Here is a 13,999-nt window from a genome sequence, read left to right as displayed (position 1 = left end):
AACGACCGCCCTCACGGTGTCACGGCCCAGAGGCTCATTGAAGACGGTCTGGCCAGTTCTCTAGAAGACTGGAATAGGCCTTTTGTTCTGAACCTCCATAACTCCGATGTTTAGTCTCAATCAACAGGAAAAGGATCGAGCTGCAATAATCCGATCCATTACAAAAAGATTATTGACGTACTGGGAAGAAAGGAAACTCATTGCACAGAATCCAGCCATTAATATGGCAGAGTTCACGCATGAGAGCATCGAAGAACAGGAAGAGAGTTTATAGGAGGAAATACTAGACTCTGCACCAGCAGCATTAGACGGTTCCTTACCAGAAGTAAAAGATCCATTACAGGAGATTAATCTAGGGACAGAGGAAGAGCCAAGGCCTACTTTCATCAGCGCACTACTAGAAGAGCCACTCAGAAGTAAGATCATCGCACTCTTGCATGATTTCAGAGATTTTTTTGCTTGGCATTATCACGAAATGCCGGGATTAGACAGGAAATTGGTAGAACACAAGTTGCCTATTAAAGAAGGCTACCTTCCAGTCAAACAGGCCAGAAGAAGAATGTCCATGGAGATAGAACTAAAAGTCAAAGAAGAACTAGAAAGGTTGCTCAAGGCAGGATTCATCAGGCCGACCATTTACACTGATTGGTTAGCCAATATTGTCCCGGTTCTGAAAAGAAAGACAGGGGCAGTAAGGATCTGTGTGGATTACAGGAATCTTAATGAAGCATCCCCTAAGGATGAATATCCTATGCCAATGGCAGATATGCTAGTAGACGAAGCTGCTCACCACCAGATGTTATCCTTCATGGACGGCAACGCGGGATATAATCATATCATGATGGCAGAAGAAGACATCCACAAGGCAGCCTTCATGTGTCAAGGACATCTAGGTGCTTTTGAATACATTGTAATGCCTTTTGGCTTAAGAAATGCAGGAGCCACTTATCAAAGAGCAATGAATTCTGTCTTCCATGATATGATAGGACATTCTCTAGAAGTATATATAGATGATGTGATGATTAAATCTCCGGAAGCAGAAAATCATGTATCAAACCTAAGAAAGGCATTCCTAAGGATGAGACAACATAAATTGAAAATGAATCCTAAAAAATGTGTTTTTGGAGTACAGGCAGGGAACTTCTTGGGATTTCTGGTACATCAGAGAGGCATAGAGATTGACAAAAATAAAGCAAAATCCATCATAGAAGCTCAACCACCGCGGAACAAGAAAGAGCTGCAGAGTCTTCTAGGAAAAATTAACTTTCTAAGAAGATTCATATCCAATTCTGCGGGAAAAATTCAGCTTTTTTCTTCCTTGTTAAGAATAAAACAGGAACAGACTTTCAAGTGGGAGGAGCAACACCAGCGAGCTTTTGAAGAAATCAGACACTACCTCTCAAATCCACCAGTTCTGTCTCCACCAAAGAAGGGCAGACCACTCAAGCTCTATGTATCCACATCAGAAATGTCCGTTGGAAGCTTGTTAGCTCAGGATAACAAAGAAGGAAAGGAACAAGCAGTCTACTATCTGAGTAGAACTCTGACAGAAGTAGAAAGGAATTACTCTGCAATCGAAAGGCTTTGTCTAGCTTTGTACTACACTGCTGTAAAACTCAAACATTACATGCTGCTATTTACCACTTACATCATTGCCAAGACAGACCTAATCAAATACATGCTAACAAGGCCAATGTTGAGAGGCATAATTGGGAAATGGACTCTGGCTCTGACAGAATTTGCTTTCAAATATGTCCCTCAGAAGCTGTCAAGGGACAAGCTGTAGCAGATTTCCTAGCCGATCATCCAGGAGAAGAAATTGAAAATATGGACTCTTTGGACATAGCAAATGCAGATCTGCTAACAAAAGCTCATGTTTGCCTTAACAATCCCATTTATTCGATTCATCTCACACCATGGAAGCTGTACTTTGATGGACAAAAAAACTGACTTAACTTCCGGCGCAGGGATTGTTCTAGAGGAACCTTTGGGAATCAGACACTGTTATTCTTTTCAGTTAGATTTCCAATGCACCAACAACAGAGCTGAATACGAAGCTCTAATCATTGGCCTCGAAATGTTGGTAGAGCTCGGAGTCCAGTCTGTGGAAATCTTGGGAGATTCTATGCTTGTGCTAAAACAGATTGCTGGAGAATACAAATGTTTGAACCCATCTCTAGCTGTCTATTTAGTAGCAGCCAGGAATCTTTTGACAGAATTCAGGGAGGCCACTTGGGAACACATCCCAAGAGAAGAGAACTTTGCAGCCAACAAGCTGGCTCAAATAGCTACAGGAATACAAATGCCGGAAGACTATGTGCAAAGGATTATCAAAGTAGGGAAAAAGAGCTTACCATCTATTCTGACCAGAGGAATGGAGATAGATGTCAATTCTGCCATAATCACTGAGGACGACTGGAGAATTCCCATCATGAACTACCTCCAATACCCAACCTTGCCCTCCGAAAAGAAATTCAAAATCATGGCCTCAAACTATCTTATGTGGAATGAAGATTTAGTTCGAAAAAGCAAGGATGAGATATTGCTAAGATGCTTGTGGAAGAAAGAATATATGAAGGTCATGGGAGAAACCCATGAAGGAATCTGTGGAGCACATCAAGGTGGAAGAAAAATGTGTTGGTTAATAAGAAGGTATGGCTACTTCTGGCCAACCATGATGAAAGATTGCATTGATTATTCCAAGGGATGTGAAGCCTGTCAAAGGCATGGACCAATCCAGCAAGCTCATTCAGTTCCTATGAATCCAATAGTCAAGCCATGGCCATTCAAAGGATGGGCAATGGATCTCATTGGAAAGATTTATCCGGCCAGCAGTCAACAGCATTGTTTCATCATTGTAGCTACGGACTATTTTACCAAATGGGTGGAAGCCAAGCCTGTTAAGTCTACCACGTCTCAAGAAATCATCACTTTCATAGAAGAACAGATCATACAGAGATTTGGCATTCCATAATCAATCACTACAGACAGGGGATCTTCTTTCATATCTGGAGATATGCTAGACATGGCAGAAGCATTCAAATTTAAGCTACTCCAATCCACTCCTTATTATGCTCAAGCCAATGGACAGGCAGAGTCAAGCAACAAGGTGATAATCAATATTATCAGAAAAATGCTTGAGAAAAATCCAAAGCAATGGCATGAGAAGTTATCAGAAACTTTGTGGGCATACAGGACTTCGAAAAGAGAAGCAACTGGTATGACTCCATATGCTCTAACTTATGGTCATGATGCGATTTTGCCTATGGAGATAGCAGACCAATCCCTCAGAATTGCCCATCAACACAAACTGATTGGGGAAGACTACACTCAAGCCATGCTGCTAGAACTGGAAGGATTGGATGCAAGTAGGATTGATACCTCTTAGCAGAAAAGCAGGCTGTATCAAGAGCCTACAACAAGAGAGTTAAAAATAAGAGTTTTGAAGAAGGTGAAATAGTTTGGAAGGCAGTTCTGCCCCTTGGAACACACATAGCTGGTTATGGAAAATGGTCACCAACTTGGGAAGGCCCTTTTATAATTAACCAAATCCTGGGATTAGGGGCATACAGATTACAGGATCGAGATGGAGAAGTCCATGCTGCACCAATCAATGGCAAGTGGTTAAAGAAATTCTATCCAACTATGTGGGACTCACAAGCTGTACAGACAGATCCCGGGATAGAAAAGCAACAACTTGAAACTGTTGCTTGATTTCATTTTAGTTTTTAGTTTTGTGTTAATGTAGTCTCCTCAGTCTATCAAGAAAAAAATGATAAATAAATAAACTTTTATTTTAATAGTCACCTCGGTAACCAAGCAGTTCATTACATTTCTGATTTCAAAACTTACAATCCTAGTTTTTTGAGGGTCTCCTGCAGACTAGTCTTCTTGATGGAGAGCTCCTTCTGAAGCAGCATCCCTTGATGAATTGAAGCTTCTGCAACTTCCAAGGCTGGCCTAGAAGCTGAAACCACGCTTTGCATAAGGAAGGTAGCCTTGGTCTTGGAACTCAGTCCAGCACCCAGCCTATGCTGCACCTCCCTGCGTTCTACCAGCTGCTTTTGAAGCTCTTCAATCTGCTTCTCCAGCTTATCTGCGGTGGACTTGGCTTCTTTGTACCTTGCAACCATCTGGTCCAGTTCTGCCTTTTGTTTCGCATAGTCAGCCAAGTTGGCATCATGTGTAGCTTTGCAGATTTCAGAAGTCTTGAAGGTGGGCTTGAGATCCTCATAGCGATCATGAAGGTTGAGTACGTCTCTAGCCAGGCTAAGGCTTATCTGAAGTATGGGCTTAGGAGCCATGTTCTGCCTGTACAGCAGGTCCAGGTCCTTCATTAGTTGATCAACAGCTCCCCTGTTTTCATCCAGCTCTAGTTCAGTAGACTACCAGACCTTCACCCTCTCCATGGCCTCATCCACGGCTTTGAACTTGGCCTTGCTCGGGGTAGAACTGAGCTTCTCCAGCCTATCCAACTGGGCATCCAAGTCCATAGCCTCGAACTCAGCCAGTTCTGGATCAGCAAAGGAGGCTGTGGTAGTTGAACCAGGAAGGGACTGGATAGGCATCTGAAATTTGGAAGAACGAATTAGCAGCAGGCGGAATTAGGAAGAAAAGGGCAAAAAACACAAAGATACTTACAGCTACAATGAGGGGTTTCAGAGGGCTGATCATAACCTCCATGGACCCCACAGTTCCTGCAGTTCTGGGCACTTCCACCTGGAAAGAATAAGGGTTAAATATACCAGAATGGAAAGAATTGCAGAAAAAATAGAAAGGAGCAAACCAGGAAGTTACCACACGATCAGAAACAGCTGCAGTTACTTCCATTTCAGGCACCAAGGTCGCTACAGGAAGCTCCACCTGCGCAACAGGCTCCAAAACAGCCGAAGTCTCTACCTGCTCCCCAGAACCCAATGCCGGTTGTTTTGCTTGAGCTACAACAGGGGGTCCTGCCTGCTCTACAGGTCCGAATACAGGTTGACTGGTCGGAACTGCGGCAGGAGTTTCTAGCTGTTCCACAGGCCCTGATACAGAGTGCTCTGGCTGCTCCTCAGACGCTGGAGCTGCGGTGGAGTGTGCAGCCTCTGTATCTTCAAATAAGGCCAGTTCCGAGCTAGTCAGTTCTGTCCCTGGGAGGGCGTGCTGTTTCTGAGCCAAAGCAATGCTTTCTGCTATCACCTCATCCGGAATATCCTCCTCTTCAAACGCTTTCCCTTTCCTTTTCGAAGGAGTTCCCGTTGCTGTTTCTTGCTGCTTCTCTTGTTCAACAGCCTCAAAGGCCTCTCGTAGCTCATCATCAGTACCGGAGGCCTCAGTTGGATTGGCAGCAAACTCCTCTGTCTCATCAGACTCAATCTCACTCCTCTTCCTAAGTCTTTTAGACCTAGTAAGAGGGGGAGGAGGAGAACTTTCAGCTCACGAAGTGAATAAAAATTAGAAGAGCATGGACAGAACAGAACAGATCAAAAGAAATAAAAACTGAATACCAGAACCCTACCAGAGGTCTCGGACTGGTCAACTCTGCCCCGAGCAGAGGTGCTTTCCTTTCTTTTCTTTCCAGCCATGGGGGCAGCCTCAACAGGTAGCTGTTCTGTCGAGTTTTCATCCTCTTCATCACTAGAAGGAGGCTCCAAATCGCCAGCAGCAATGACAGAACTGACTGCATAAGAGAAATATAAGGTCAGAAGTAAATCCAGCAAAAGAAAATGGAAGGAACAAGATAAACAAAAGCTTACCAAACGTTGCTCCAGCATGGGCCGTTTGTCCACCAATAATCTTCTTCATAGAAGGATCTGATGCAAATAGGATATATTCATCAGATACGTATAAATGACAGAACAGATAAAGCGCAGACAGAATGAAGAATCTACCTTCTATGATTTGATCATTAACATCCTGGATGGTCTGAATTGTGAAACCTTTGGCCTCCGCCTCTGCAAACACGTTCCCACACGACCAGCCATCAAAAAGCACCTTGAGTGCAGTAACCGAGGCAGGCAGCCCTCAAAATCTGGCCTTCCACCAAGCGTCAAAGTCAGCATAACTGCAGGAGGCACCGAGCATCCTTGTGCACCTCGAGATTGTCTGAATCCCTCCAGGAAAAGGCCCGGTTGCAGATTCTATAGAATTTGAACGGAATAACCTGGGGACAGCCAAGTTGTCTTGCGCAGAAGTTGGGATGGTAAACTTCTGCCCCCAGATGATAGTTTGGAGGCTTTCCACCTCCATGAGGCAGATCTCTCAACAGGAATACACCCAGAGATATCTTCTTGAACTCTGTCCTGGCAGCTTCATCTTCTGGCTCCTTTTCAAAAAGCCGATATCCAGGCTGGAACTAAGGGTATGTCCTTCTGATCACCACCTGCCACTGAGCTGCGGATCGCTTAGTGCAGTGCCTGAACCACATCAGGTACTCCTCAATGGAGCGCTTGGGCACTTCTGCCGACATCAGGGGAAGAGCCATAACTTGATTATCAGGCAGAACTATATCAGGAAACCGGAATTCTGGAAAATATACCTGCAGCCAAACCTGGATCATCCAGAATGAGCCAGGAGCAGTTAAGTTCAGAGGATTCTCCAAGGTGGTAGTGTGCAGATTCTTGAAAAGATGAGCCAGAATTGTCGGTCCAAGTCCAACATCAGTGTGGTTATGCAGAGCTTCGGCCAAGTGCCTATATTCCAGCAGAACTGCAGAAGAATGATTCGGAAACACGAATCTGTTCAGCCAGTACAAAAGAAACAGCATGTGCTGCTGATCCTTGTCTTTTTCTGTACTAAATTTTCTCAAATAATTGGAGAAAGAACAGTTCTGGTTGATGAGGGCCGGAGAAATAGTAAAGGGCTTGGCCAATTTCTCCTGATTCTTCCTTCGATGATAATCACCAACGGCATCAACAGGTCTTCCATGGGGCCTGAACCCAAAAATTTGAGCCATATCCAGCAGTGTTGGCGTCATTGGGCCTACACGAAAGTCAAAAGTATTGCTGGCAGAATTCCAGAAGCACAAAGCAGCAGCAGCAAACAGGTTCTCATCCCGATTGATGGATTGTTTGGACATCAGGATTGCGTCATAAATCCCGGCCCTCCTCCAATGAGCTCCATTCTTGGGAAGAAGCTTGTCAATCCAGTCTGCCCACTTCACAGAACTATTCCTCACCTCACTGGATGGAAATGAGCGGCTCAGGTTCTTGCTGACCCAAGAATGAGAAGTTAGGGCAGAAGTGCCTTCAAAACACAAGGGAGCTATGGCATCCCTTTTCATCAGCTCCGCCAACTCAATCGGAACAGAACCAAACCAGCGAGGCCCCAGAGTTAGGGTACTCTCGAACAAATGAAGGACGCTCTCATCCAATTTTTTCTGGACAAAAGGATGGAGTCTGCTTCGAACCTCCATGGCATGAGCATCGATTCCAGCCCCAGTAATGTAATCTGGGGGAACCGAGGAGGAAGCACTTTGAGCACGAGTTTTTGGAGAAGACATTTTTGTTTGTCCAGACCAGAAACAAAGAAAAGATTAAATCAAAGAAAAGAGGAAGGATTCTGGCGAAAATTCGAAGAAATCGAAGCCTAAGGAAGCTGGGGTTTTGAGATGAACAGGAAGTTTTGAATTTCTTTTTTTTTTTTTAAAAAAAAAAACTCGAAATCAAGGGAAGAGAAGGACAAGACGCCACCTGATAGCTGATAATGACAAGCTAGTAACTAGCTAGTAACTGACCAGTTCCCCACGAAGTCTAGTTCGTGGTGGGTGGACGTGACAGGCGTGGGACAACTTGAAACTGGCGCGCACAAATTAAATAGCCGAAAAACATTAAGCCTGAAAACCGTTTAAAAACGATTCAGACTTAATGGGGGCATTGTTTGGGCCTAAATTTGGTGCGGCTGGTCCAGAGATAAAAACCAACATCATTTTGGACTGCTATTTTGGAGCTAAGAATGACGTCCTCAACGCCCTCAGCCCATCAACACGCCCAGCCCATTAAACAAAATAAACAGGCCAAAGCAATATCACTTGGCCCAAAAGCGCTAGAAGCCTGGAAAAGATCAAGAAGAAACTTGGGCCTCGAAAGAAGCCAAAAACAGGTTTGAGCCAAAGGAACAAATGGGCTTGGCAGCTTTTAATTAAAAAGAGAAAAAAACCACAAAAGGAATAGACCCATGTGACCCCTGACTTGGAAAAGTCAATAACTTCGGCTGAAATTAAAGATTGAACAAGAGGCAGGTATAAAGAAGGACGTCTCTGAAAAAACTCTGTTGCCAGGAGATCAAACTCTGTTTTAATTATTCAAAAGATATTTTCTTGTTCCAGAGAAGACACCATTTTCAAGGGATAAGCAGACTCAGCCTCTGTGAAAAGAAGATAAGCAGGAAACAGGGAGCTGTTCAAAAACTGAAAACTTACCATCTTAAACTTCAGACTCTTGCAAGAGCAGTTGAAGAGGAAGAAGGGCATGACACCCCATCAAAATACAGAAAAATGGTCACTTCAGGAACTGATCGTTGAGTGTTTGCTTGCCAAAAAATGGATAGAACCCCTATTTTCTCTTTTAAAAAAAATTAAAGATCTTTTGAGATTATTTGCCGCCCAATATTAAAAGAATCAAAAACTCCCACTCAAGAACATTTCTTATATATATGAGAGAGGGTGAACAGAGCAAAGGATCAATCAACACAACAAAAAACTCAGCCAAAAGACAAACACTCAAAATGATCACTTGATCACAAAAATTCCAAACAAAGTCCAATAGACCCAGAGTCTGAAGCATTTCAATATTCAAAAGCTTTTCAACAAGCTTGCAGAATCATCCTACCTTTCCCAGCAAAGATAGTTAGAATACTGCTTCTGATTTGAATCCCAGTTCACAAGTCAACAATAACGAGACTTCTCTCGTTACAAATTTGGTTCAGCAAAAGCCAAGACAAGCAGAGTTTGAGTTTTTCTCAAATACGAAAACCTCAACAAATTTATGGAGAGCCCTGACTAAGCAGCACAGGTACCACAGTACACCTCCAGCTCACGTCCAGCCACTTCTGTCCCTTTCAGACCGGAGAAATCCCAGTTATGCCCGTCCAAATGCCTTCCAGGGCTTGAAATGAATTAAAGCTCTGCCAAATTCAAACTTGGTATCGATTTGCAACTGAAGCCTAGCACTTGAAGCTGTTAAGAGTCCAATCCAGCATAGACACATCCAGTCCAGCCCAGAACAGAGGCAACTACCCAGACAGAAATGGAAGCACAACCCTCCTCTTATCTTTGTATAGTCAGTTTTTTCTTTTTGAGCCTTGTAAAGGTTAGTTCTGCCTGAAATTAGTTCAATCTGTTACCATCTACTCTTGCCAGAACTACCGGTTTTATATTGAGAAAAATCATAAAGTCCTTAGCTGTCTAAGGCATAGAAAAGAACTTACTTGGGAGATATTCCTTACCCAAATTCACAATCGTTTTGTTTAGAGTCAATAGCTTGGGGCGCAAGTTATCCTTACTCTCAAAGTCTGTTAGGATTGAAAAATTGCTAACGGTGGCACGCTCAACACATAAAGAAAGTTAATTTATTGACCAAACCAGGGTCTTTGAATTAATGGGGAACTTTACCCTACCATCACAGGAAACAAATCAAAACGGGTGAACAGTTACTTTGTACTTTCACACTTTGATAACTCATCTCTGCCATTCTCATTTAAATTTAAAGTTCATTTACTTTCATGCATTAGAATTAGGTCACTTCAACCAAACCAAACCACCACCCTCCCCCCACCAAAAAAAATGTGTTTGTGTGTTTACATATGTTTGAAACGTGGTGTATTTTTGTCATCGCTTTTTGTCTATTTTTGTGCTTGTGTTTGGATTTTGATCCATGCTGTGTTCTTTGTTTTTGTGTGCTGAATCCAACCGTATAAAGAACGAGAAATTTCGACACACGGTTGGAAAGTTATGGGCTAAAAACTGGACAGAGGTCGGAACTGCAAAAAAGGGAAAGCGACCGGTTGTCACCATTAACCGACCGGTCGTCGAAGAATCTGTTAAAAAATGACCGGTCGTCACTGTTCACCGACCGGTCGTCACTGTGTCATTTCACTATTCGCATCATTGTTCATAGGTGATAAACATGCGATACAGTGGTGATAAAATGGTGATAGAAATTACTGTGTGTGTTTTTCCTTGGTTTCTTATTTTGTCTCTTTTCTTTTACCTTTCTTTACTCAATTTTTAGTTTCCAATTTGCATTTGTGCATGTGTGGTGTGTTAAATTAGTGTTCTTTACGTACTCAAATTAGAACTTATAGGAAGCCGACAGTTCTTCGTGGGATCGACCCCGTACTTACATAATCTATACCTCAATAGATTCGTGCACTTGCAGGTATTTTTAATTAGTTGTTTGCACATTAATTTGTGCCGGTTAACAAATACAACAATGAAAAAAAAATTCAAAACTCATACAAGGCACCACAAACAAAATAAATAATAAATAAATAACAAAATCACCAATAACTTGCCTCCAGGTCATCGTAATTCTTATAATATTCATACTGTCCAGGATGCTGCCTGCATTGATCAGCATAGGATCTCATATGAGCTTAAACTTATTTTATATTACAATCAAAACATAGCATTCTTTTCAGTAAAAGACAGCTTACTTACCTTTCGCATATATGACAAGTATAGTGTTTAGTAGACATGTGGGAGTACAGTTCATTATCCCCATAGAACACCTTCCCACTGTGGAAGCTCTTAGTGCAAAGTATCATAGTGTTCGAACCATATTCCTTTTTTTTTTTTTCGGTAAAAAGCCATATTCTTCTACTTCTTTTTTTTTTTTTCGCGGGGGGGGGGGGGGGGGGGGGCCAAAGTAAAGAACCATATTCCAGTTTAACCTTAAGACTTTCACTTTGGTATTTATTCCTCCATAACTTTTGGAAAGCTCCAATGTGTTGAGAATTATAATGACTAACTCACTGCCCTTTTAAGATCTTGTTGTTGATGGACTTTTAGACAAAGAACTCAATGATGGATGAGTCTTACACACACACACAGAAATTAACCAAGCACAAATGACACAAGTGTTTATAGAGGTTCAGCAAATTGCCTACATCCTCTTTGGTGATCACCTTGAGAAATTTCACTAATGAAGATAGGTTACAACTTTGGTTTACAAAGGAAACCCCCTTAGAACACTACCCTCACAATCTGTTTCTCTCACACCCTTGCTCAACACCTTGATACACTTAGAGAACTCTCTTGCTCTCACCTTGGTTTTTCTGAACAAAGCTCTCTAAAGAAAACTCTCTTGCTTCTGCTCCAGCCACTTCCTAATTATCCAACTTGTTTTCTCCTCTTGTGTTATCTTACTTCACCCCATTTCCTACACAAGCCAATAGACAAGAGATAAGATATCAGCTTGTCCTCCACGTTCTTCCCTTTAGTCACCACTTAGACTAAATGTCAGATCAAGTAGGTAAATAGAATCCAACTCAGCCACCTCCCACTTACACCAGAAAATGGAGAGTGATATCTTTGAAATAAGATAACCAACTAGCTATGAGTGCTCTCCCAACTTATCCAGCACGTAGTCAACATTCAATTAACTCAGAAGTGACCCACAAAGCTTCTGAAATCATGTGGAAAGCGATAGCCATCGAAAACACAGTTGAAAACACGTAAGGAAACGTCACAGCACGACTGGAGCGACCGGTCGTCAGGAATGGGCGACCGGTCGCCAGAAGTTTTCCCTCCAGACTTTGAATCTGCTTCTAAGCGACCGGTCGCAAATGTCAAGCGACCGGTCGCTCGTGTTCCTGCGACCGGTCGCAAATAACTAGCGACCGGTCGCTCGTCGATTACTTACGAGACTTCGAATCTGCTTCAAAACGACCGGTCGCAAATGTCCAGCGACCGGTCGCTTTTAGGCAGATTCAAAATCATCCTTTGAGCGCCAAAAACTTTGTATCCTTTTAGGTGAGCCATTTTTTCCAACAATCTCCACCATGGTGAGCCTAATGCTCCTTGTGGACATCATTGCCTTCCAGGACATCTGTAATGTCTTGAGAATCGCCCTGATAACTCTCAAGAACTCCACCTCAATCTTTAGCATGTAACAAGATTGAGCAAGCTCAAACAATGCTTGAACTTTGCTGCTGTGACTGGCTTTGTTAGGCAATCTGAAGCGTTCTCATTTGTATGAACCTTCATTATTGTGATGTCTCCATCATTCACCCAATCCCTTATCCGGTGGTATCTCACATCAATGTGTTTGGACCTCCCATGGAACACTTGATTCTTTACTAAGCAAATAGCACTTTGACTGTCACTTAGAATCACCACCAAGTCTTGAGCTATCCCGAATTCCTTTGCCAATCTCTTCAGCCATACCGCTTCTTTTGAAGCTTCCGTTAACGCCATATACTCCGCTTCCGTAGTAGACAAGGCACTAACCGATTGTAACACTGCTCTCCAACTAATCGGTCCTCCACCACAAGTGAAGACATATCCTGTGGTGGATCTCCTCTTGTCTAAATCTCCTGCATAATCAGAATCTACATACCCCGACACACATGCATTTCCTTGTTGTCTTTCAAACAATATCCCAAGCCTTTTGGTGCCCTTCAAGTACCTGAGAATCCATTTTGCTGCTGTCCAATGTTGCCTTCCAGGATTCGCCATATACCTTGACACCACACTAACGGCTTGGGCTAAGTCGGGGCGTGTGCACACCATTGCATACATGAGACACCCTACCAAGCTTGCATATGGAACTTTACTCATTTCTTCCTTCTCCACATTTGTAGAAGGACATTCTTTTGCACTTAACTTAAAATGCTCCGCCAAAGGAGTAGACACCGGTTTGCAATCCATCATATTAAACCTTTCAAGTACCTTGGAAATGTACTTGCTTTGTGACAGCCACAACTTGCCTTCCTTTCTGTCTCTCCTTATCTCCATTCCTAGGATCTTTTGTGCAGCACCAAGATCCTTCATGTCAAACTCCCTTCCAAGCAATGTCTTCAAATTCTGGATTTTTGACATGTCCTTACATGCAATTAGCATGTCATCAACATAAAGAAGCAAAAGGATGAAGTTACCATCCTTGAATGCATGAGAGTAAACACAACAATCAGATTCACATCTTCTATACCCAATCTTTATCATGTAAGAATCGAAGCACTTGTTCCACTGCCTTGGAGATTGCTTCAGCCCATACAAAGACTTCTTCAACCTGCAAACCAGATTTTCCTTCCCTGCTTCAATGAACCCTTGAGGTTGGCTCATGTAGATGTCTTCCTCCAATTCACCATGAAGGAAAGCAGTCTTCACATCCATTTGCTCCACCTCCATGTCCTCTTGTGCTACTATGGAGAGTAGTAGTCGTATAGAAGTATGTTTCACCACCGGAGAGAAGATTTCATCATAATCAACTCCCTCCTTTTGTAAGAATCCTTTTGCCACCAACCGAGCTTTGAATAAGGTGGCACCCTTCTCATGCATTTCTTCTTTCTTCCTAAACACCCATTTGCAGCCAATAACCTTGCGACCTTTGGGTTTAGGAACTAACTCCCAAACTGAGTTTTGGTGTAGAGATTCCATCTCTTGCATCATAGCTTCCATCCAACTTTCCCGTTCCTTGTTCTCAACAGCTTCTTGGAACGTGGTTGGTTCTTCTTCACTAGCATTTAGGGCATAGTGAACTGCATCCGTCTCCCATCCAAACCTTTGAGGTGGTTTGATGGTTCTCTTGGGCCTAGACCGAGCTATAGATGATGGCTCCACCTGTTCTTGAGCCTCTTCTTCTTCTTGAGTGTGTTGTTGATGCTGCCCAGCTTCTTCCTCTTCAATGTCAGACTCCACCTCCTCCTGAACGTCTTCAGTTGGCTGTTTCCGTGAAGTCTTTCTTGACACCTTCTTGAGTGGAACTTCAATGGTTGTTTCTTTCTCAACAACATCCTCTTTTGCCTCTGAATTCTTGACTTTGTTCATAGGTATGGTCTTCTCATCAAACACAACATT

At 42.9% G+C, this 13,999-nt stretch overlaps 1 pseudogene; it reads right to left on the bottom strand.

Annotated features, from left to right (window-relative positions):
* LOC110764144 (uncharacterized) overlaps positions 1-10,746 on the bottom strand; it is a 29,739-nt pseudogene extending 18,993 nt beyond the window's left edge.
* Positions 10,747-13,999: the final 3,253 nt, after the last annotated feature.

The sequence above is a fragment of the Prunus avium genome, chromosome 2, assembly GCF_965620075.1.
Source record: "Prunus avium chromosome 2, drPruAviu1.hap1.1, whole genome shotgun sequence".
NCBI lineage: Eukaryota > Viridiplantae > Streptophyta > Magnoliopsida > Rosales > Rosaceae > Prunus > Prunus avium.
This window is presented reverse-complemented; position numbering and strand designations above follow the sequence as displayed.